Consider the following 25,342-nt stretch of genomic DNA (forward strand, 5'->3'; position numbering starts at 1 on the left):
GTAGCTAACAACGGGCCTGTTAATAATGGGCCTGTTGTTAGCTCCCCGGTCTCCTCGTGGGACCCGCTAAGGGCACCTGGTTTTACCAGGTAATAGGGTGGTAAGGGGTTAACGGCGCCAGCATCATTAACGGCGCCGTTAACACCTTACCGCCCACCTCGTAATGAGGCCCTTGTAGTCTGGGTCTTTATACATAACATAGTCCTCAAACATACCCATAAATAAGTTAGCCAGGGCTGGGGCGTATCTGGTGCCCATGGCCACTCCCTTCGTCTGTTGGTATGTGCAGTCATTAAATGTGATAATGTTGTCCAAAGTTAATTGTAGCATTTCCTTGATCATCTGTATTTGCTGATAATATAACACTGAGTCTTCCTTAAAAGCATACTCAATTGTGGTGATTGAATTTGTATTGTATCAACGTATAAAGGACCTTGACGTCTAAGGAGGCTAGATTCCCCCTTGTAAATATACTAGTTTTGTGTTTGGGGAATTGTTGCTTAGACATGAGACTTGTTACCGGTCTCAAATTGCTTGAGCTTTTCTCCAATTCACTTCCCTAAAAAATCTAGGATATGCGTCACTGCTGCTGCTCCTGTTTGAGGCTGCTGTGGGCTGGAGGACGTGTATGGCCTTTCCTCCAAATGTTGACATATGTCTGGGTATGGTGGGCCATTTAATGGAAAGTAATGAAAGAAGCCAGAACGTGAGCAAAAGAGGCAGTTAAAATGTTTCAAAATTAGAGAGAGGGAATGTCGCAAAAGAAAATCAAAACCTACTAGCATAACGAATAAAATTTCACCATGTCAGTACAGAGAAGGATTTGCTCTACTGGTAGCTTTTTGATGGATCTTTCTGTGCAATCCAATGATTGTTTCCTTGTTTGGGCATTTATATTTGTATTTATTTTATTTGTATAGCACAACCAGGCCCGAGGGCAACCGGACGCATATCTTCAAACAGTAATTACAAGAATGGCATATATTCAAAAGAGTAATTACAAGAGTGGCAGAGTTACAGTTAACGTTACAATCCATCATTCGCATCAGCAAGAGCATTAGAGTGCAAGAACAGTGCAAAGTCCCAACGGGCTTAGAGAAATTCATGCTGTTAAATGTTCAAGAGGACAATTGGTCATGTGTGGTGGCTAGCCATAGCTTGGCTTTGTGTTTGAATAGGTTCAGTGACGGTAGATTTCTAATGGTAAGTGGCAAAGTATTCCAGAGTTTGGCAGCCATCACTGGGAAGCTAACACCTCCGGCTGTTTGAAGCTTGTATCTGGGGATCGTGAGGCCTTGAGTTTGGGCAGATCTAAGTGACTGAGATGGAATGTACTGAGTGAAACGCGAGGCTAGGTAGATGGGGGCCTGGTTGTTTACGCATTTGTAAGTGAGGGCCAGCACTTTCAATGATATCCTTTGGGTGACTGAGAGCCAGTGAAGGTTCTTCCTAGTTTCTGAGATGTGAGCTGATCTAGGGATGTTGAGGGGTGATCTGGAGTTGTTGAGGTTAAGCTGGCTGGTGCCTTTGTACAGTGCGTCACGATAGTCCAGTTTGGGCATAATCAGTGTCCTGGCAAGAGTGATGCAATTCTGAGTTAGAGAGGAATGGGCGGCAGGCTGTGATCAACTTGCAAGTGTAAGCTGAGGCAGCGACGACTGCGTTAGTTTGTCTAGATAGGGAGAGTGTGGAATCTAGGTAGATTCCTAGAGTTTTGGTATCTTTCGATACTTTGATGGAATTGCTATCGATATTGAAAGAGCTGAACGATGGGTTCAGCTTATTGAGTCTCTGTTGTGCACCGAAGATGAGGAGCTCTGTCTTATCGTCGTTGAGACAGAGCTCGTGTTGGGCCATCCAAGCTTGGATGACTTGATAATTGTCATTCAGAGCTTTGGAGTCTGCAATGTAGTCACCAGTGATGGGAATGAGTATCTGGGTGTCAGCGCAATTAGTATAGGTGACGCCCAGGTAGTCAAGCACATCCAACAAAGGTTTGGTGAATACATTTTAGAGTGTGGGGGATACACATGACCCTTGAGGGACTCCGCAGGGGACTGATGTAGGATCTGATGAGGAAGTTGGTGAAAATACTCTCATGTGCCTATTGTCTAGGAATTACCCAATCCAATTAGTGGCATTGTCGGAGAAATGGGCTGAAGATTTCAGATGCTGACAAAGGATTTGGTGATTGACCAAATCGAAAGCACCAGATAGGTCCAGTAAGAGTAGAAGGGCCAATTTGCTGTTGTCTTTTAGGTCCTCAATTTGGGTTTTGAGGTCTAAAAGGGCTGTTTCTGTCCCGTGCTTAGGTCTAAAACCAGATTGTCGTGTTTCGAGAAGATTGTTTGTTTCCAGATAATTCTGTATCTGTAAGTATGCTGCTATGTAATATTTTTAGAAGGAACGGGACATTAGTGATGGGTGTGTAGTTAATTGGTATCTCAGGGTCTAGAGTCTTTTTTTTTATAAGGGGGATGACCCAGGCGTCCTTCGGATTATTAGGGACCATTCCAGATTGGAACAAGGAGTTAATGAAGGTGGTTATGAAAGGAGCAAGGTCATCTGCCGATTCCTTGATGATAGGTGCAGGACAAGAGTCACCTTGGTAGTTGGAGGGTTTGGAGTTGGAGGGTTTTAAGTTAAGTTTCAACCTCCGGGATGATGAGTGGCACGAAGCTGAATGGAGTGTGGGAAAAGGAGGCCATTTTATGTGTCATAGGTTTAGTTAGGGGGGAAGTGAGAAGGGTGTTTTGTTTGGCATTAATTTTGGATTGCAGGATGGTTATTTTGGTGAGAAGTGCATTTTGGATGTTGTTGCACCACATACTGTCTTTACTACAGGTATCCAGGACGGGTGAAGCGGATTCTAATTCTTTGAGAATTTTAAATAGCTCCTTTGTGTTAAATTCTGCTTGTGATATACGCTGGTTGTAGGTCTCTTTTTTGGCTTGTAAGATAGCTTGCTTGTAATTAAGGGAAGAGTTGAGAAGGAGGTCTTTGTTGGCCTCACAGGGAAGACTTTTCCAGAGTGCTTCAGCCTTAGATTTTCTTTGCGCAGTACTCTAAGCTGCGGGGTGAACCATGAGTTCAAATGGGCTTGTTGTTTGGCTTTCCGTAATTTGAGCGGTGCTATAGTATCAATGGCTTTTAGCAGTGTTTGATTGTAGGTGTCTACTAAGACGGTGGGGTCATTGTGCTGAGAGGCGTAGTTGTCAGGATGGGGATGATGAGAGGGAGTAATTTGTCCCTGGTAATGTCCTTTTTGTTCCTGGTGGGAATAGAGGGGGCTATAGTAGGTTTAGGATGAGGGTTAGTGGCTGGTAAGTGGAAGATGATGATGTGGTGGTCGGACCAAGCACAGGCAGAATTGGAACTTATCAAGGTGTTGCAGTTAAGAGCTGTAATTCAGTCAAGCGCTCTGCCCTTGTTATGGATGGGTTCAAGAATGCGTTGCTGGAAGCCTAAGTTGGCAAGGGTAGTCCATAGGATCCTTAGGGTCAGATAAGCCAAGGTTAAGGTCACCTAGTAATAACACCTGAGAGTTAGGCTTAGTATTGTCAGTCAGGATGGAAGTAATATCATCTGTGAATGAACCAAGTGGTCCTGAAGGTCTGTAGATGAGGTGTAATGTTGCTGTGTTGGTCAGTGAGAGGGTTAGTTTCACCAATAGAGATTCGCCAGAGCTAAATTGGGTATTGGGGATAGTTCTCGTATAAATGCGACTCCTCCGCCTTTGGAGGAGGTGGAATGACGGTCAATTCTGTTGATGGAGTAGCCATTCGGGATGGCGAGGGTGAGAAGTGGGCCAGAGGCTGCATGTAGCCATGTTTCAGTGATGGCAATGAAATCGAGATTTTGGACGGTGATGAGGTCAATGATATTGAGTGCGTGGGCCGTGAGGGATGTGGTGTTGATGAGGTCTCCCTTGAGTTCTTTAGTGGGGTGGGGGGTAGAAGGGAGGTTAGGTAACTTTTGTGTAGTGAACTGTGTACTGGCGGTGTGGCTGCGCTGGGTGCATGGAGCATGAGGCAGTCTAGATCCAAGTCTGGTATTCCTAGATTGGAGTGTACATGGTTGATTCGGTGTGGGTTTTATAGCAAAATGTTGAAGCCACAAAGCTGGGTCATTAAGGTATGGGTTGGTAAGGAGGTTGGTGCTGTGGAGCATTGTGAGGGAGTATGTAGAAGGGTAGTAGTGGTAAGTCTTGGCAGTGCTTATAGAGAGGATGCAGTGGGTAGAAGTTAGATACCCTAGAATGACAAGGTAGGTAAAGTAAAGGCTGGCAGAAGGCTACAGCCGCATGTCATGTCCTGGGAGTCCTAACAGTAGGTATGGTATAGAGCCAATGCTCATTGGCAAGGGTGCGCTTATCAGGAATGGTGGGTTGGTGATAGTTCACAGAGGTGGTGCAGTTAGAGCGCGTCCACTCTGTTCGGGGCAGGAGTCCGAATGCTAGTAGTGATGGCCAAATAGCAATCAAATTACTCTAAAAGGCATTGCTCAAATATGGCCAACAGGTAGGTACATGTGCAAATTAGCAATCAAATTACTCTAAAAGGCATTGCTGAAATATGGAGGTACACGTGCAAATTAGCAGAGAAATTGCTCCAAAGGCATTGCTCAAATATGGCCAACATGTGCAAATTAGCAATCAAATTACTCTAAAAGGCATTGCTGAAATATGGAGGTATATGTGCAAATTAGCAGACAAATTGCTCCAAAGGCAATACTCAAATATGGCTGATAGGTACATGTGCAGGATAGTATTTAATTGGTGCTGGGCGCAGCTCTGACAATTAATCTGGCAGTTCACTTGGAAAGGGGCGGGCGGATTATTGACATGCTGGTCTTGCCACTAAATGGTTACCAGGATTGTATGAAGGCACAAGACAGAGCAATTGCGAGTGCCATAGTGTAAGCAGGAGGCCAGCAGGAGTGCATATGTGTTGCACCACAAAGGAGGTGCAACTTCTATGACTGGAGTAAATGAGTGCCATATGTGAAAGTTAGCTCCGTGAAGGAGTTGTAAAGGAATGTCTTGGGGAGGTAGTGCAGGCACAGATGCAAGGTGAATACGGATGTGCTGGGCTGCCTGATGATCAGAAAGATACGTGCTGCAAACAGTCTTACTGGAATTGTGGCGTAGAGGAACCCTTGATAGTCTGTGAGCAGGACGGCTCCTGCAGATGAACGTGGTGAGAGGAGAGCTGCGGAGCAGAGTCCCGCGCTGTAGCGCAGGTACGGATAGGGGCAGACAGGAAGGGGCCTTATGCTGAGTGGGCCTTGTTCATGGTGGGCCGGCTTCCACCTCTGGCTTGCCAGGATGCAGATATCGGTGGCCTCGGACAGTTGTTCGGCAACGGAGCACAATGCTAGGATTGTGTTTTCATGGCATCCATTTTGTGAAGGTGGATGTCGGGAGTCTTCGTGGCTCGGGGGCAGGATTGTGGGGCAAAGTGGCATCAGATGCTAAAGCCACAGTGCCCGTGTGCCCAGTAGACCTCCTACTGGTGGGCAAAAGTAGCGGTGCAATCTGGAGGCAGCGCGGCGCCGCTCCTAGAATCCTAGCTGCTCCTGCAGCATGAAACGAAGCCGGCAGCACATAGCAGTGTGTGGCTGTTGTTGCAGGGCTCCTGCCCTGTATAGAGTGGAGCTGAGGGGCAGACAGGAAGGGGCCTTATGCTGAGTGGGCCTTGTTCGTGGTGGGCCGGCTTCTGCCTCCGGCTTGCCAGGATGCAGATATCGGCTGCCTCAGATGGTTGCTCGGCAACGGAGCACGACGCTAGGATCGTGTTGTGATGGCATCCATTTTGTGAAGGTGGATTTCGGGAGTCCTCGTGGCTCGGGGGCAGGATTGTTGAGCAAAGTGGCATCAGAGGCCAAAGCCACGGTGCCCGTGTGCCTAGTAGACCTCCTACTGGTGGGCAAAAGTAGCGGTGCAATATGGATGCAGCGCAACGTCGCTCCTAGAATCCTAGCTGCTCCTGAAGCATGAAACGAAGCCAGCAGCATGTAGCAGTGCGCGGCTGTTGTTGCAGGGCTCCTGCCCTGTACAGAGTGGAGCTGAGGGGCAGACAGGAAGGGGCCTTATGCTGAGTGGGCCTTGGTCATGGTGGGCCGGCTTCCGCCTCTGGCTTGCCAGGATGCAGATATCGGCGGCCTCAGACGGTTGCTCGGCAATGGAGCACGACGCTAGGATTGTGTTGTGATGGCATCCATTTTGTGAAGGTGGATGTCGGGAGTCCTTGTGGCTCGGGGGCAGGATTGTGGGGCAAAGTGGCATCAGAGGCTAAAGCCACGGTGCCCGTGTGCCCAGTAGACCTCCTACTGGTTGGCAAAAGTAGCGGTGCAATCTGGATGCAGCACGGCGTCACACCTAGAATCCTAGCTGCTCCTGCAGCATGAAATGAAGCATGCAGCACGTAGCAGTGTGTGGCTGTTTTTGCTGGGCTCCTGCCCTGTTCAGAGTGGAGATGAGGGGCAGACAGGAAGGGGCCTTATGCTGAGTGCTCCTTGGTCGTGGTGGGCCGGCTTCCGCCTCCGGCTTGCCAGGATGCAGATATCGGCGGCCTCAGACGGTTGCTCGGCAACGGAGCATATGAGGAGACATCCATACCAATATTCCTTGTGTAGCCCCCTGGCAGGTGAAACTCAGGGGCATCGTATTGTGAGATATGTAGTATGAAATGCTAATATAATGGCATATACAAACTCATGCCTGATACTCTCACTTTAAAGCTATGCAATATCAGGCAATAGTATTTTCCAGTACACAACTTATTGAGCTTGAAATTATGAAGGGTCATCCCTGTCAGGATTTATATTTGTGTCTTTAAGGTTGAACACAAATATTTGGGATAGCACCTCGCTGAACTATCTTGTAAGGACAGGACAGTGCACATTTTGCATCAATATAACTCACTTACCTATCCTCATATTAAATGGGGCAGAGGCGGAAATGCACTTGGAAAAGCAAGACAAAATTATTTTATGCCTCAGCCCCTTTTAACTGCAGTGACAAGGTGCAGGAGGTGCACACATCAGAGATAAGATCTCCCTGTGCTGACCTGCTCTTTATTTTCATGCATATGTGAATCTAATGCCTTCCTATTGAATCCACCTTAGGTTTTCAAATACCAGGCGGATTCCATAGGAATTCATAACTTCCAGTCAGTGTTCCAGGCAGTATTTATCTCTTTACAAAACTGGGTTGGAAAACTAAAGAATATACCATGTTTTACTCCTCCGCATAGAGAATGTTTAAAATTGCATGTAGGGAACCCCATATCACCTGAGTGAAAACGGTGCTCCTTTGCATGCAATTATTATTCAAAGGCACCCCCCCCCCCTTTGTCCACATCCACTTTAAATAGACATGGAAATAGAATGCTTATATGACTATGTTATTGGACATGAAATTCATTTGGTTGTGTTGGTTTTGACAAAAGAAGATGAACACCCACACCAATGCTTCACACATTATTTATTTATTGGGTATTTATAATGCGTCTATACACGAGGTAAAACAAGACAAGAGGGGAGGGGGTGCAAAGAGGACAAAACAAAAACAATCCTACTAGGTCTTGTGACACTCAGATCTTGCAAGTGCAGTAAAGAGAAGTGCAGGGGGTGGTAGGGTGCCGGTCAGGGAGGAAGGGCCTGAGAGATAATGCAACTGCCTGGGTGGGCCAGTTGGACAGAGCCACGGGAATACAGAGAGTGCAGAGGATGGAAGTTCGACAAGCTAAGTGCGAGGTAAGGGGCTGTAAGGGCTCCAAGAGTGCAGGCCTAGACAGGCTAGTGCTGGTGGTGGGGCCTGGAAGGGCAAGTGCAAGTTGAGTGGGGGTTCAGGGGAGAGCAAATGCAGGGGTAGACTGAAGTAGGGGAGCCTGGTGCACTGTAAGACTCTGAAGGACCAGGCTGCCCGTCAAGAGGGAGAAGGGACCCTTGTCACCTGACAATGATGTTTAGGAAGACGATGGTACTCATGTGTACAAGCATTTACGCAGCCTTTTGAGATGCCTGTTTGCATTCGAACATGCACATGAATTAAATACCACCTGCCATGTACCCATGGCAGGCAGTGTTTACAATGTATCCCTACTGGGTAGGCCTGCTTTTTTCTGGTGCATAAGGCCTGTGGCCCTACAGGGATCCCAAGCATATGTGCCAGCATGAAAATGCATGCCGCCACAAATGCAGGAGCATTTGTATGAAATAAAGGAAGGGTAGCAGCGGAAACTCAAGTTGTGGTCCACCCCTTCTCTCCATCATACAAACATGAGCTGTGACTTGATTGCATGGAGTAAAAGCCTTATGGAAGGCTTTTATGCCATCCATTTACGTTACGGCTCAGTAGAAAATGAACTCTATTGTAGTCATCTCGATAAAACGCTGGTGCAAACGGAGAAGTAGCAGCAGTGATACTACAATTGAACCATATGCATTACAATAAATACATTTTAAAGATGTGCATTAAATAGCAATTCTATACTGTGGGCTCTATCAAGGGTTGGGCAGTGCGGTACAAATGCGGCAGTATTATTGTTACCGCCGCACTAATGCACACAGTTGGAGGATTCACCTCCAGCTCTCATCTGGAGGTAAATACGATGGCCCTCATTACGACCCTTGCGGAAAGGGGTTTACGCCGGCGTAAACCATGGCGCACCTTTCCGCCTGACTACGAGTTCCCGTAGCGCCATGGTGATTTTTACGCCTGCTTTTTGCAGGCGGAAAAATCCATGGCGCTACGGGACTTGTTGTTAATTACGCCACCGTAATTTACGGTGGCGTAATTAACGCCTTCCCCACTCCCATTATACCCTATGGGGCAAAAATGGGAATGGGGAAGGGTAAATGGGGATTGGGGACTTACCGCCCCGCCAAGGTCGGAATGGGGCGGTAAGTCCGCCAACCACCATGGCGGAGTTGGCAGCTTAGCGCCATGGACCATGGTGCAAATTGCACCATGGTTCTCCGCCAGGGTCGTAATGAGGGTCGTAATGAGGGCCGATGACTTTCTGCCCTATTGCCGTGCAAATTCCATGATGGAAATACCGCCATAATAATAGCGCCGGAATGGCCCCATCAGGTCCAATGGACCCAGAAAAAATGGCGATTTACACCGCCACTTGTAATCTGGCAGTAATATTGCCGGACCAAGTGGTGGTAACGGTAATTGCGATGGGCAGTATTTTAGAGGATTTACCACTGGGATACCGCCCAACTCCAGATGAGGCCCCATGACTGGCAGCGCTTTAAAACCTGACAACTACATTAATTTTGGGATCACTAGTTTTAGGTAAGTTCCAGACTGGGGTCAATCGGAGAAGAGGTGTTCAATAGAGTCCTAACTTGCCATTAGTGCTTGGCGCATTTGAACTGCTGGAAAGCAATTGAATGTTTTTACTAGGGTGCCTTTTCTTTAATGGGACGCCTTTTTAGGCCTGGGCCAACATTACAGGTCTGCACGTCTCGAAAAAAGTGCTAGTAACAGCGGTCACCGGCAAACTACAAGTCTGCCTGTAGGAGCCTTGAATTACCGACAGGCCTGACCTGCTGATAGTTCTGGACTCTACCGGCATGCTTTTCCCTGAAGCACCTGCACCGTTACTTACAGTGCCGGTGCTTCGTGTTCCCATTCCCATGGAGTCCTACGCGACTCCATGGGCATGGGCATTTACCGGCTTTCCACTGCCCGTAATATCACGGTCTTACCGGGATATCAGGCGGTGGAATGGTAGAGCGACTCTGCTACCGCAGACTCGTAATGAGGGCCCAGGATCTCTGGCTTAAGCGCAGTGTGGTCAAACAGCACCACTAGAAAACTTTAATCTCCCAGAATTAGGAAGGCAATCTTTTATACACATTTTGATTTGGGATTGTCAATTGCTGTTATCTTAAACATGTTTGATATTCAGCAATTACGGAACATGTGACAAGGGTCACGATCACACCAGCTCAAAAAGCATCGCAGTAACATTTTGACATCATTTTGACGTATCTGTGAACATGCATGTAGACAGCCTCCGTCTGTTTTCTTGTTGCAATGAACACATGCCTTTGATGCATGAGTAACAATGTGTGCAATGAGTGTCAATATCCTCAGCAGTTGCGCGCACCTAACAATGATGTTCTGAGGCAGAGATGCTCAGGCGGAGATGTTAACCTTTGACCTGCCATTACCTTCACTGCACGGCGCACTAGGCGCGCAGCCCCTTCAGGGGTGAATTCAAGCAGAAACTCAATTTGAAAGGTGGATAATGGTTCAGAAATCTGCTTTGAAAATGGAGGTTTGGCGAAGTGAGCTTGACTGCAGCTCTCTTAGTAATCGACTGTGATTTCACACTTCACATATAAAAATGCCGCATGTGGGCGTTTCTTTCTCCAGTGGCAGTTATCCATCTGCTGATACTTCAAGGGTGAGCAGCCCCGGAGAGAGATGCTATTGGGTGTAATTGGTTAAAGGCTGGTATTTTATGATGTATTCTACGTGGAATATGTGTGTGTTACCATGCATTTGCATATTTTGAATAAATGGTAATCGCATTAAGCGATACCTTTACATGATTTCAATGCAACGTATAACTGACAAATAAAATATACATTCCATTTAACGCAGATTGAAAAAAGTAAGTGTCATTTTTATATTATGACCTCATTATAGTTCCAGCTACCTACACTCTCAGACATTGAATTCTAGGCCATAATAACCCATTATTGCATCCTAACATGGCAAGGCCATTAATAATACTACCATTGTTTGGTTTTTGTGCACATAATGTATGTAACTATGTGCTATGTAAAATACTTAGGATAAAAGTGCTATATGAATAACAAATTATTATATTATTATTATTATTATTATTATTATTATTATTATTATTATTATTATTATGACGACACTAGCGCCGCCTATGTGGCAAGGCATTGCTAACAGAAGAAAGAAGCATGGGTGTTCATCAGCAGGACATCTGGTTGACATGGTAACTGGAATGCTCAGGCATTCATATGCCATATCAGAAAATGTTATTGTTTCGATCACCGGGCCATTGAAACCAACATGTGCATCTTTTATAATGATTCTCCAAATCGGGAGTCTCATTGGAAAGCGCATGCTTTCATTCTGTACGGGTTTGGGCCTGGGTCCTTTGCCTGCTGATAACTCCACTTTCTGTCTCTCAATTCCCTCCCATTTAGGGTTGGCAGAATGGCCTCTTTCCCGCACAATTAGGCTACTCAGACACCATTTCTACAGAAAATATTTCGCGAGTGTGTGTTATTTTTTTTTGGGTGGCGGGGTATTTTGTTCTACTCTGAACAGCAATGTATTTGGAAGTAAATTGTTTCAATGTATTAAGACCCTTAGGTTTAAAACAATGTATAAAAAGTGTGCATCTTTACTTCAAAGGCTCACGAAAAAAATCTTGGGTGCATTTACTTTCTAAATTTAGAAGCATCATGGCGGCTTAGACGAGCAAGCACTGCCCATTACCCAAGTCACAGCCTGGCCTAGACACACACACAGCATAGTCCAGCACCTTAACAACCTCACAAACACATGTATTCTGTTATCAGCGAAGAGCATTTCTTTAATGTGGGATAGGACATGTCCAAATGAGGCACCAGGAAACAGCAGTAGTTATCTTGCACATCTGTGCCCACTTCAAATTCAGTTAAAATGAGTAACATAGGCCTGCCCCTTTTTAAAGATGTATGTGTACCCATGAATCATGATCTCTACTAGCTTGACATGCCAAAAATAAAAAGTGTGCCTATTGTCCATGGTCAAATATACTTAGCATCATACATAACAAGGAGATGGAAGTTTGTGATAAACAATCATGAGAGCTAACTTCGTTTTTCACAGAACTTCTTCCAGTTTGTGTCTGGAAGTGGTGCTAACTAGATGGCGTTTCAGGCGTTCATTATTTTACGGTCTGGGACTTATAGCTCTCCTTTCAGGAAGTGAAAAATAAAGCTACAAAGATATTCTTGTACCTCAGAGTTGTCCAACTCCAGGCTTTGAGGACCGTAAATCGGATGGGTTTTCAGGATAACCCTCATTAATATACACGAGGAAATATGTGCATACATTTAGGATCATTGTATGCACATTTATCTTATGAATATTAATGAAGGGTCTCCTGAAAACCTGACATGGTTCTTGAGGCCTGGAGTTGGTAGTTTAACATTTTTCTTTAAGGATTTACATATTGTCAGGTTGCTGCAATTAGTGTATTTTTTAAGTAAACTATATCATACAATAATTTTGTAGGCCTTGACATCCAAAACTTACATATTTGTACCAAGTAATGCTTGGAAGGTGTGTGGGCAAGTGTTTTAATTGCAGACGAGGTTGACATACCTATTTCACTGTTTAGCCAAATTAATCTGACTAAACTGCACACATTAGAGTTCGTATAACTGATAACATTCATACTATAAGAAAAAAGACCCTATTACATTGGGGCAAGTTTAATGATTGTAGGGATCAAATGGTGTACCCACTGGCTCCTCGTGATTTGTGCATAGTTGGGGTGCGGGGAGGTGGGCTGTGACAGAACACTTTTCTCTCCATGCACTGTCTCTTTCTCTCTCCTTCTCTCTCGTTTTTCTCTATACAATGTCATACTATCCCAAAACTGTCACTCTCTCTCACTCTTTCTCTGCGCTGTCAATCACTCTCACTCTCAGCACTGGCATTTTCTCTCTCTCTTGACTGTCCCTCTCTCTTTGTTCACTGTCACTCTCCATCCCAGCGCTGTCACTATCTCTCTTTGCCCTGTCACACTCTCACCTTGTCCTGTCACTCTCCCTGCACAGTTCCTCCCCATACCTTACTCCCCCCTCACACTGGTATCGTGAAGATATCCCATCTTGCACCCTCATTCCATCTTTTCCAACTCTCCCCTTTGCTCACAGCCCTTAAGCTCACCATTACTGTGACAACTTTGCTTTTTCTATCACCCTCCCACTCTACCCCTTTCTCAATGGCACCCTCTCTCATTGTTTCCTCCCTTTCCATGTTCCCTTTCTCATCCTCTTGCACACCTGCAACTTTTCTTGCATCTTCTCTTGAAATGTTGTGCTCTCCTCCCTGCACCATCGAGCATATACATGCAAAATGAACAGCAGTAAACGCTAAACCTATTGCCTTTGTGGATGCTTGTTTCAGATAGTGCTTCATGCTGGATTGTTCCTGCTTTTAAGAGCTATAATATCATTGCATCATTACCCAATTAATCAGTGTTCAACGGCTGCATTAACTCTGACAAGGTTTGAGGATGCAAAGTGTACGTGGCCCCATGTTTGAGGTGAGAGCATGAAGCACCAAGATATCTCTGGCGGTATTGTGCAACATGGGGCAGGAATGTGGAGATCCTGTTATATAAAAAACATTCTTTTAATACTCGCTGTTTTTTGCCAGGGGAGTGCTTGACTTACCTCCAGACTGTGGCCAGCAGTAATCAGGCCATCCACCATTTTCCAGTCGGAAACGAGCCAGTAAATGGAATTAGCAGCATGTTAATTCCAGACAGGCGAACTAATAATCAGGCCCTAGGACAAGCATTGAGAGCACTGGAGACTAAGACAATGGCCCTCATTCCGAGTATGGTGGTAGTCATGGCGCTATTTGCGCCATGACTGCCTCCCATACCGGTACCGACTCTGTTTTGGTACAATGGGGACTTACCGGTCCATTCCGACTTTGGAGGGACCGGTAAGTCCCCATTTACCAAACCATTCCCCATTCCAGTTTGAGCCCCTATAGGGCTAAATGGGAATGGGGAGGGTGCAAATAACGGGCCGGCGTATGCCGAGCCCGTTATTTGCGCCCAGGTCCCTTAACGGGTCCCATCCTTAACACCTGGTCAGACCAGGCGTTAAGGAAGGGACCCGCTAAGGGACCTCGTAGTAGGGAGGTAAGGGATTAGCGGCATGGTCTCTTTACCGGTGCCCGGTATCCCTTACCGACCTACACGGAATGAGGGCCAATGTATATTTAAATAAGCAAAGGAAAACTGATTTAAAGAGTTAATGACTAAATGCTGAATACATTCGTTTGTGTTAGCCTTGAAAATAAATGTGAACTATAGGTGCAGAACATGTACTGGTTCTTTTGAATTTAGAATAAATAGAAGATTAAAACAACAGGCATTTTCTAGCCTATTGTACAACTAATGATGTGGGCTTTTCAACAAATCAGCAGCTGCCCAGTAAACAAGTATTGCTTCTGCATAAGATGGAGATTCATCATCTCCTGTGTTACAACATAACAGCTCCTCAAGAACCATTATTATTAATACTAATAGTCACCACAAGTAGGTGTGTCACAGATTCTCTGTCACAACGTATGATTTTCAACTTGTGTTGTATGAGGGGAGCCAAGGATTGAGGTCTCATCGTAACGTCTCTGCTCACAGGGATTTTGTTGGGGATGGTGGACTGGGAAATGCGGGAGGGGTACACGTGAAGGTGGGGCAGTGGTATTTCATGTTTCCAATAATATGTCCTTGTACACATGTTTTAAGGCAGCTAAATTGTTTAGCAGCTGTTCCATTTTGACGTCCAGGCTGACTAGGATGTATTTTACAGTGTTTCCTTCATTTCCTGTAGCCATATGCTGTTATGGAAGAGGTGCAGCTTGTGATGCATTCCTTTCATTTCCAATGTGTCCTGTTAAAGATAAAAATATCGGTTAGGTGTATATGAAGCAATATATATTCATTATTTTACTTTTCAGACTTTGGTGAGTACCAATGGGGTTACTATCGTCACTCATTTTGCCATGAGGGGAATTCTCTGACATCAATGATATTTGTCATGTCATGTTTGATGTCATGGGTGGTAGGCTTTGCAGTGTACAGTGGTGGCGAGAGTTATTGTTGCTTAGCTTACCATAACTGGAGAATTTCTGGGGGTTTTCAGTTTTACTAGTAAGCATAATATGGATATGTTGTTATTAGTGCAGAGTAACTATAATGTCCCTTTAAAAAAGCTTTTGCACTGAATTTGATAGCTTTTTATTAGGGCAACTGAACCATAAAGTCCCTTTAACAAGGTTTTTTCACTGACTATATATATATATATATATATATATATATATATACATATATATATATATATATATATATATATAGAAAAACACATATAAATGGAGGGTTGTAACACTGCAAAAAACCCCACAAAATATGTCAGAAATATTCCCAGCACTCAAGACCAAACCACCTTCTTACAAAAATACTTCGTTTTTATTCATTATAAAAACAAGCGACCAACTGTGCAAAATATGCAATAAAGGGTAGGTATACATCAAAACCTTCCCATGGCATACAGGTTTAAACAACACTCACCCCCCAGGGTGGAAAATCGCCACGCGTTCCGCCTGGATGTACCAGGCTTCCTCAGGCTGATCAAACTCCACATCCGTGTAAACACAACCCATTTAAAACTTAAGGAAAGCAACTCGAGCGAGCAGCTCCTCCCCCCTCTCATTGTCTCTGATCACGTGATCGCTAAATACCGCATTGAAACTTACATCAAGCGGGCCACCATAGTAGAATGACTATATAGTCATTGTGTTCACTATGAACACAATACAATGGCCATAAAATATGTGCCATCTTAGTATGCGAGTAAAGGGACAGAAAACTCCTCGCTCCACGTTGCATTTCCCTAATTAAAATTATGAATTTCTTTAAACATATACTTGTGTTTGATTGCGCTAGTGCACCTTTCTATACCATGGGTAAACTTTATCAACCTTGACAAGAGTTTAACCCATTACGTCCCTGGGTTTGTGTTGCTCTGAAAGCCAAAGACGGCACAACAACAAACTCTTAAAACACCAGAGCTCTCCTATATAGATGTGGGACATAGTGCCCTCTAGTGGAGAAGAACTATATCTCTTTTAGTACAATCTTATGTATAAGGCTTTCATATGCTCAGGATAATTTCCATTGCAATTGTATTTATCTATGAAAGTGCATATCCATTAAGATGTTCGGTCTGATTAATATAAGAGACATGTATTTACCACCGTAGTTATAGTTGCTAGACGTGACTAATACATACTAAAAGGGAAATATTCTCTTAATGATCCTATACAGCAAGTCACAATATATTTACAGAAGCTATTCAAAGTGCAAGTGCTCAAAGTATTCAAACTCAAACATCACATTAGATGATCAAATACTGATGTAATGAATCTTAAATTGCAATATAGTACTGCAATAGCAGCACCACATTGCTCACTAAAATAGGTAATTCCCTCTTGTCCACAACAATTGATCCCAAACTAATAGAGGAATGGACAGAACACACCAATGAATGTTCATTCAAAATGATTGAGAGCCTTATCAAATATGCTAAAACTGACAGAGTCAAGCTGATAAAGGACATTGAGGAAATGGAAGAACAACTGTTTGCCTCTGAAGATGGGGACGAATGTAAGAAACGTATGCCAAGAGTGGATGAAAACCTTGAAAGATACGAAGGTGAAATAAGAATTAGAAAACAACAGAAATTCAAAAGAGATCGTTTGGATTATGAACATGGCAGAATATACACATTCGCTAAACGTTTCGATGCCCCGATTAGACAAAGACTTGAACAAATAGCAACAAATGTTCAACCGTCGGCTGTAATGTCAGTAGAACCTAGTAGTTCAGAAGTAGAGTCCTCGGATACAGATGGAGCCACCTCAAAAAGGTTAAATTTTTTAGAGGAATTCAAATTACTGCATCTGGACAGCAGGACAGACAAGAGGGGAAAGGGCCAATACTCCGGACAAGGAAGAGGTGCAGCCGGAAGAATAGGAAAAAGAGGACGAGGCGAGGATGCCAGCATAAGCAATGCACCAAACATGACTACACGATCTGGCAACAATCCAAGGGGGAGACCGAGAGGCAGGAAAACCTACAATTAAAGATTTTCAACATATCCTCTAGAAGACTTACACAAGATGAGAACTCGGTATTATCCCTAGGCCTATCCTTCAGCCCTACACACCCCTATGACTATACATCTACGAGGGTGGATCTCTTCAAATTCCTGAGAAAATTAAAACTTACCAAGTTCTATGCAACAAAGGTCAGCGAAGGAACAAAAAATAGAGACACAATCAGTAGAGAGATATCTCCCCTCACGGACAAAGATATGACAAGCCTAGTATGTCTTGCGAAAATGGGATCACAATTTGAGTCAGAATGGGAGTTGGCGTCAACATTGGATGATATAACATTGGAAAGAGAATTTGGTATACCCACAGATATCACTTGCCCTAGCAAGTTCAAACCTAAATCTATTTTTTGCCCCAACATCATTTGTGGCCCGATTGACACTTTTGAAAGTTTGGTCATGAAAGATCTCAAGCAACTGCCGATGAAGATATCCCCATCATCTAGAAATCTCCATTACCGGCAATACAAGGCATTAGAGAACTTAAGGGACGATCACACCATAGTAATATGTCCCTCGGATAAAGGGGGTAGTATAGTGATTTTGGACAGTGATCAATACAATATGGAAGCAAAGAGGCAATTGAGTGTCACTAGCAATTATACACTGGTAGAAAACAGTGTATTATTGAGCACCAACTTATTATATTATTCAATGTTACGCAAGTGGTGTGATCTGGAATTGATCAGTGATGAGGAATACTGGTTTCTAAAAAATCCATTTCCAGTTACCCCATTAATTTACTTTAATCCGAAGATACACAAGAGTTTAACCAATCCACCTGGTCGCCCTATAGTTTCTTCTATCCCTATAGCCTTCTAGAAAATAGTTCCAAATTCCTAGATCACTTCCTACAACCATTTGTTACCAGTCTTAGTTCATATATACGAGATACTTCTGACCTGTTGACTAAAGTAGACAATGTCTATTGGGAACCACAATATATTTTGGTTTCCCTTGATGTTGTCTCGTTATACACATCTATTATACACAAAGCGGGCATTGAAGCTTGTAAATTCTATTTAGAATTTAGATCCATTAGTCATCGACAACACAACAAAATGCTGTTGGAAATGCTTCAGTTTTGTTTGGAGCATAATTATTTCTTACATGGTACTTCGATTTATAAACAAACTCAGGGTACAGCTATGGGGTCATGTATGGCCCCCACTTACGCTAATCTTTATTTGGGATGGTGGGAGACACAGATAGCTTGGAGAGAAGAGATGGAAGAATTTACTAAACACATAGTTGTCTGGTACCGATATATAGACGACCTGTTTATTATATGGGATGGTACCGAGACTCAGTTACATAACTATGTCCATATTCTTAACATTAACAATCTGAATTTGGAATTGACATGTGCACATAGCAAAAAAGAACTGATCTTTCTGGATGTGTTATTTACAGTGGAGAACAACTGCTTAACATCTAAGTTATTTAGAAAAGAAACAAGTTCGAATTCCACTCTGCATGCCAAGAGTCACCACCCTACCCCATTAATTAACTCAATCCCTTATGGAGAGTTCCTGAGGGCAAAAAGGGCATGTAGTAAAGAATTAGATTATCAGACAGAAGCTAAGCAGATTGGTAAAAGGTTTGTCAAACGAGGGTACAAGAAACATGTAATTACAAACTGCTTTAAGAAAGCAGAAGTTCCGAAAAGAACGGAATTGTTTGGAGTCCAAATTAGCAAAAAACCGGAGAAGATTAGATTCATAAAAGGGTATAATCATCAAGCTACTAATGTTAAACGAATTATGAAGAAACATTGGAAAGTGCTCCTGACAGATCCTGATCTTGAGAAGGTATTAGATAAAGCTCCCAATGTGACATATCGTAAAGCGCCAACTCTTAAAAATATACTGTCACCTAGTATGGTGGTCACAGAAGTTACCAAGTCAGGCCATTTTTTGAAACAGGATTTGGGAGGTTTTCGTAAATGCGCGAACTGCAAAATGTGCAGCTTTGTATCTAAAACTCCATTTGTCAGTTCCAATGGTTTATCATGGAGATATAAACATAGAATCACATGTTTGACTAAGTTTATAGTATATGCCATTACCTGCACCTGTGGTCTTCATTATATTGGATCAACAATAGGTATGCTTAAGCTCAGGATTCTCCAACATTACAGAGCCATTAAGAATGGAGATACTACCAATCCTCTGACAGGACACTTCATAGAGAAACATGGTGGTAATGTGGAGGAAATGTCATTTGTTGGTCTTGCCCATGTCCCACAACACAGAAGACTGGGTAACCGAGAATTGAAACTTAGGCAATTAGAGGCAACCCTAATCTGTAAATTTGACACCTTAAGGCCTAATGGACTCAACACTGATTCAGAGATGTTTGTATTTCTCCAGTAGATTGGATGGATGTCTATGTAAATGTATGCAACAACAGGACCCTGGTTAGCTAGTTTGGTATATCCCCCTATTAATGTTGTTGTGGACAAGAGGGAATTACCTATTTTAGTGAGCAATGTGGTGCTGCTATTGCAGTACTATATTGCAATTTAAGATTCATTACATCAGTATTTGATCATCTAATGTGATGTTTGAGTTTGAATACTTTGAGCACTTGCACTTTGAATAGCTTCTGTAAATATATTGTGACTTGCTGTATAGGATCATTAAGAGAATATTTCCCTTTTAGTATGTATTAGTCACGTCTAGCAACTATAACTACGGTGGTAAATACATGTCTCTTATATTAATCAGACCGAACATCTTAATGGATATGCACTTTCATAGATAAATACAATTGCAATGGAAATTATCCTGAGCATATGAAAGCCTTATACATAAGATTGTACTAAAAGAGATATAGTTCTTCTCCACTAGAGGGCACTATGTCCCACATCTATATAGGAGAGCTCTGGTGTTTTAAGAGTTTGTTGTTGTGCCGTCTTTGGCTTTCAGAGCAACACAAACCCAGGGACGTAATGGGTTAAACTCTTGTCAAGGTTGATAAAGTTTACCCATGGTATAGAAAGGTGCACTAGCGCAATCAAACACAAGTATATGTTTAAAGAAATTCATAATTTTAATTAGGGAAATGCAACGTGGAGCGAGGAGTTTTCTGTCCCTTTACTCGCATACTAAGATGGCACATATTTTATGGCCATTGTATTGTGTTCATAGTGAACACAATGACTATATAGTCATTCTACTATGGTGGCCCGCTTGATGTAAGTTTCAATGCGGTATTTAGCGATCACGTGATCAGAGACAATGAGAGGGGGGAGGAGCTGCTCGCTCGAGTTGCTTTCCTTAAGTTTTAAATGGGTTGTGTTTACACGGATGTGGAGTTTGATCAGCCTGAGGAAGCCTGGTACATCCAGGCGGAACGCGTGGCGATTTTCCACCCTGGGGGGTGAGTGTTGTTTAAACCTGTATGCCATGGGAAGGTTTTGATGTATACCTACCCTTTATTGCATATTTTGCACAGTTGGTCGCTTGTTTTTATAATGAATAAAAACGAAGTATTTTTGTAAGAAGGTGGTTTGGTCTTGAGTGCTGGGAATATTTCTGACATATTTTGTGGGGTTTTTTGCAGTGTTACAACCCTCCATTTATATGTGTTTTTCTATACATTAAGGAGCTCAGTCAAAGCTTCTTTTCCTAGCACCAGCTACGAGTTAGGCAGTGCACTAAATTTGGCTACTTTGTTTTTACATATATATATATATATATATATTACATGGCCACGGTAGTGGCCATGTAGTTATGGTTAAGTTGCTGTTTCCATAGGAAGAGCACTTTTTGGGTGGCTTATAACTTCGCTCTCCCTGGACGAATCCTCACCAAACTTTGCAAAAAAAGTATTTGGGTCACTTTGAATGTTTTTGCAAAGTTTGGTGAGGATTCGTCCAGGGGAGGGGCAAAGTTATAGGGGGGTCCCAAAACTTTTTTTTTTCCCATACACTGAATGGGAAAACATTTTTGCTCGCGTCTACAGCCCAAACCGCTGGACGGATTTTCACCAAATTTGTACAAGGAGCAGCGGCTTGGTCCCGAAAGCGTGCTTTTGCAAATTTGGTGAAAATCCGTCCAGTAGTTTTTTAAAAAATGACCAAAAAATAGGTAAAAAAAAATTAGTGATATCTGTGTTCGCTTCGCGGACACACTTCCCTGTTCGCTCCGCGGACAGGACGATGATTGGGCCAGCAGCTTGCGTGATGTCTGCGGACATCTGACGTGCTCTCTCATTGGATGCGGTGAAACCGTGCAGTGCGTCAGGCTTCAGAGACGCCCGCCATCTTTCTTTGCCGCATGAGAGGCTTTGTCAGGTCAGCAGGAGCGTGTCTGTCTCTTGTTCCTCCCACCCCCGCTCATGCCCGTGTCTGCCCCATCCCCCGCTCATGCCCCGTGTGTCCTTTCTGTCCCCATCACCCCGCTCATGCCCCGTGTGTCCTTCCTGTCCCCCCCACCTCCAGTCATGCTCCGTGTGTCCCCTGTTCCTCCAGCCCCCGCTCACGCCATCGCACACGGTGGCCAGCGGAGGGCCGAGGAGCGGGATCTGCCGCACAAACTCATGTCCGTGCAGCATGTCCGTGTTTTTGTTTGCCCCCCAACCCCCGCTCATGCCCCGTGTGTCTGTATCCGTCCCGCTGTTAGGCAGAAACCTGTGCAGTTCCCTTAGGGACCACTGCAAAAGATTTAAGACTACAGGTGTTGGCAGTAAACCCACTTGGTAGCAGTCTGTACCACCCAGATTTACCTAGTAGCTGTGGCTGAGCAGTCAGACTTCCCTCAAGAAGAGTTAAGCAGTATGCAAAGTATACTCAATAGGCACTCAGATACAATAATACAAGCAAACACTGACCAGAGCTTTGGTATCAAAGTATATAATTATTTATTCAAAAAACACACAGTTGAAACACTCCAGCACTCTTATTGTAAAATCTCCTACACACAGTTACTATTATGATATATACACCCCTTTTTCCCTATTAGAAAAATCACAGTAAAACACCACTCATTTTCATACAGAGGTGAGCGCTTAACTAGATTGCACTCAAATAAGTTTGTGAAAAAGGAAGGGAAAAGACAGAATATGAAGAGGTACACCACTCTATGATTCAAGAACACTGTTAGCAAGGCAGAGAGCGAAAAGCCACTGGTGAGCCAAAGTCCAAAGGCTGGGCCCACTCTTAGAGAGAGCAGAGCACAAATGCGCCCAAGATCACACAGTTACACCAGGCTTAGAAAGTCTTGCAGAGGGTTCAGAAAAGAGTTTAGAGAGGCTTAGAAAAGTTTAGCCAGGGTGTCCCATGCTAACCCAGGTTTGAAAGCCGGGGGCTAAATCTACCCCGTACAGTCGGTAGCAAGGAAAGCAAGGCGGGACACGGTACCTTAAGTGGGAAGGATCCTCCAGAGGTGGCAGTTGTTCCTGGTAGTGGGTGCAAGTTACGTGGTCGTCCAGGGGAAGAGAAGATCTCGACTTGGAGGAAAGATGAAGGTTGTTGCACTACCAGGGCAGAAACCAGCCGCAGAGTTTTCCGGTTAAAGGTGGTACCTTTGTCTCGCGGTCGTGGTAAAACGTGGTATCCCGGTTGCCAGGGTGCTTGGCACAGGCAAGGCGGCCACGAGATACGTCGGGAAAGCGAAAAGACGGTGAAACTGGTTATCCCCACCAGTTAAAGGAAGAAGACTCTCCGGCGGGAGATCTCCTCTGTCGTTGGGAAAAGTGGTGAGACGGTCCAGCAGGGCTCTACCGGTAGTGGTGTCGTGGCAGGTCGGCTCAGCTTCTCCCTCGTTGGATTCTTAGGTCCTGTGGCGACTTCTGAAGTTCCAGTCCCCAAAGCCCTGCTTTTATGCAGCAAACCCCCATTCACTCAGCCTAGCTGTCACTCAAATATGCTAAGCGGTGAGCCGGCTGGCTCACCACTTGGGCCAATCAGGACGGAGTGCGACTTGAGTTGCCTAGGCAACTCAGTCCAGGGTGCCTAAATTCCCCTCCACCCCTCCTAAGTACCCCAGACATAGTGGCACCACTGTGGAGGGCTTCTGTGGAGAAGCCCGCCAAAAAAGTGGAACAAAGGGCTGGACTTGGGTTGGAGTCACAGAAGGGAACACAAACGCCATTTTAGAATCAAGTTTTGGCAAAAAAATACCAAGTAGAGAATTAATATTAATTAAATAAACCGGCGGTATGTTCGAGGCTACCGTAAATAATTAAATAAAGATAGTAGCCTAAAACAATGGGAAATCCCATAGGAAAATATTCGTGGTTGAATATAAAAAGTAGTATCCACTGCCACCAGCCTAAACTCGATCAGGGGGGACGGAGACGTGCCACCTCAACTAACAGACCCCGGGGCAATTGAATTGCCCCAGCCAGTACGTGCACAATATGATGGTTTGTACTGGTTCTGTTCAGAATTTAAGACAAGTAAAGTCAATGGTGACTTTACATGCTCTGGGAGACAGTAGTCAGTCCCAGGGTATGGAGTCTATACTGGGGGGTCACTATGACACCCCTGTGTCACTGCACTGATGGTGCTGTGTAACACACATCACACAAACACATGAAGCCCTATGGAGTAAAAGACCCCATAGCCCATTAAACACATCTAGATTCAAAGAAACACATTCAAATCATGCCCAAGAGTGAGGGTAAAAGAGTCTCACTCTTGGCAGGAGAAAAAAATAAACCCCAAAAATCCAGCAAAGCTGCTGGGGGACTCACTAGGTTAGGAAATTCAGCCTAAACAGAGAATTCTCCCTAACACCCGCCCACCCCCCGCTCATGCCCCATGTGTGGCTCTCCCTCCCCACCCCTGCTCATGCCCCGTGTGTCTCTAGCCCTACCGCCCACCCCCCGTTCATGCACTGTGTGTCTCTATCCCTCCCGCCCACTGCGCTCATGCCCCATGTGTCTCTCCCCTCCCCCCCACCCCCTGCTCATGCCCCATGTGTCTCTATCCCTCCCCCCACCCCCGCTCATCCCCTGTGTGTCTCTCTCCCTCCCCCCCACCCCCGCTCATGCCCCGTGTGTCTCTCTCCCTCCCCCCACCCCCGCTCATGCTCCATGTGTCTCTCTCCCTCCCCCACACCCCCGCTCATGCCCCGTGTGTGTCTCACCCTCCCCCCACCCCATCTCATGCCCCGTGTGTCTTTCCCCTCACCCCCTACTCATGCCCCGTCTGTCTCTCTCCCTCCCCCCCACCCCCGCTCATGCCCCGTGTGTCTCTATCCCTCCCGCCCACCCCCCGCTCATGCCCCGTGTGTCTCTATCCCTCCCGCCCACCCCCCGCTCATGCCCTGTGTGTCTCTATCCCTCCCCCCACCCCCGCTCATGCCCTGTGTGTCTCTCTCCCTCCCCCCACCCCCGCTCATGCCCCGTGTGTCTCTCTCCCTCCCCTCCACCCCTGCTCATGCCCCATGTGTCTCTCTCCCTCCCCCACACCCCCGCTCATGCCCCGTGTGTGTCTCACCCTCCCCCCCACCACCTGCTCATGCCCCGTGTGTCTCTCCCCTCACCCCCTACTCATGCCCCGTGTGTCTCTCTCCCTCCCCTCCCACCCCGGCTCATGCCCCGTGTGTCTCTCTCCCTCCCCCCACCCCCACTCATGCCCTGTGTGTCTCTAGACCGCGTGTCTCTAGCCCTCCCAACCCCCGCTCATGCCCCGTGTGTCTCTAGCCCTCCCACCCCCCGCTCATGCCCCGTGTGTCTCTAACCCTCCCACCCACCCCCCGCTCATGCCCCTTATGTGTATCTAACTCCCCCCACCCCCTGCTCATGCCCCATGTGTCTCTCCCCTCACCCCCTACTCATGCCCTGTGTGTCTCTAGCCCTCCCACCCACACCCCGCTCATGCCCCCTGTGTCTCTAGCCCTCCCACCCACCCCCGCTCATGCCCCGTGTGTCTCTATCCCGCCCACCCACCCCCCGCTCATGCCCCGTGTGTCTCAATCCCTCCCGCCCACCCCCCGCCCCCGCTGATGCCAACCCCCTGCTCATGCCCCGTGTGTCACTATCCCTCCCACCCACCCCCCGCTCATGCCCCGTGTGTCTCTATCCCTCCCACCCACCCCCCGCTCACGCCCCGTGTGTCTCTATCCCTCCCACTCACCCCCCGCTCATGACCCGTGTGTCTCTATCCCTCCCACGCACCCCCCGCTCATGCCCCATGTGTCTCTCCCCTACCCCCCACCCCCTGCTCAAGCCCCGTGTGTCTCTTTATCTCCCACCCACCCCTGCACATGCCCTGTGTGTCTCTATCCCTCCCACCCACCCCCCGCTCATGCCTCGTGTGTCTCTATTCCTCCCACCCACCCCCCACTCATGCCCCGTGTGTCTCTATCCATCGCACCCACCCCCCTCTCATGCCCCGTGTGTCTTTATCCCTCCAACCCAT

Source organism: Ambystoma mexicanum, chromosome 6p (genome assembly GCF_040938575.1).
Source record: "Ambystoma mexicanum isolate Mex_15411 chromosome 6p, UKY_AmexF1_1, whole genome shotgun sequence".
NCBI lineage: Eukaryota > Metazoa > Chordata > Amphibia > Caudata > Ambystomatidae > Ambystoma > Ambystoma mexicanum.